At 27.1% G+C, this 933-nt stretch overlaps 1 pseudogene; it reads left to right on the forward strand.

The window, feature by feature from the left end:
• The first annotated feature begins 458 nt into the window (after nt 1-458).
• Nucleotides 459-555, forward strand: LOC122095421 (annotated as a pseudogene).
• Nucleotides 556-933: the final 378 nt, after the last annotated feature.

Below are 933 nucleotides of genomic sequence, written 5' to 3' on the forward strand. Positions count from 1 at the left end.
GTTATCTAAGGAGAATCTTAAGAGAGAGGATAAAAGTGCAATATTTTTTTGTTTCCTATACGCATCTTGTTAGCAAAATATATCAAGCAAAATATATCAAGCAAAAATATTCAAGACTTAAAGTAAAGCAATGCTTACTTTGAATCCATTAGGTCCACAGAGCTAACACAGTTGGATAAATAAATATTTGAAAAAGTCATCACCTTTGGACCTATCTATAAATATTTGAGAGTACGATCAAATTCCAAATTAAAAGATTGATAGTCATTGACAAAAATTTTGCAAATGTGAGCAATTGATTGATCAATATAATTTTTTCCACTATTCACAGAATTTTAGGGAAATAAGATCGATAGCATTGTTAGGAAAAATGAGGTTTCCTTGTTACTAGTGGGTACCCATAGATATAAGTCTGTATAAAGATTTCATCATTAACTACATAATTTAGAGGATACTACATGCTTCAGCAGCAGGTATACTCAAATTACAATACAGAGATTAACATGGCACTTGCACAAGGATAATATGAAAATTTGAGAAGTATTCCATATTTTTCATTCTTCAGATGCAAGAAATGAAAAACAGTTATTAAAAAGGTGATTACCAAATTATATGTATAACAATACACATAATTCATATAATTAAATTTAGTTTGACATCAGTGTATTAAATCTTCACCTCAGAAAGGCATTTACATAGCATAATCTTTACAAAACTTTTCAAATTAGACAACATTGTCATTTTATTCCAAAGAAAATTAATATTAAGACCTAGAAAAAAAAAGGAATCAAACTGATTCTATATGGAATGCAATCGGAAAGGACATATTAATGAACCTATATATCATAAAATAATGTAGAATACGAAGTATATCTAAGAGAAAATAAAATAAATTATGAATATTATGCAAACATAGAATATAGAATATTTTAA

This window comes from Dipodomys spectabilis, unplaced genomic scaffold, assembly GCF_019054845.1.
Source record: "Dipodomys spectabilis isolate Male_0828 unplaced genomic scaffold, ASM1905484v1 ptg000350l, whole genome shotgun sequence".
Classification (NCBI taxonomy): domain Eukaryota; kingdom Metazoa; phylum Chordata; class Mammalia; order Rodentia; family Heteromyidae; genus Dipodomys; species Dipodomys spectabilis.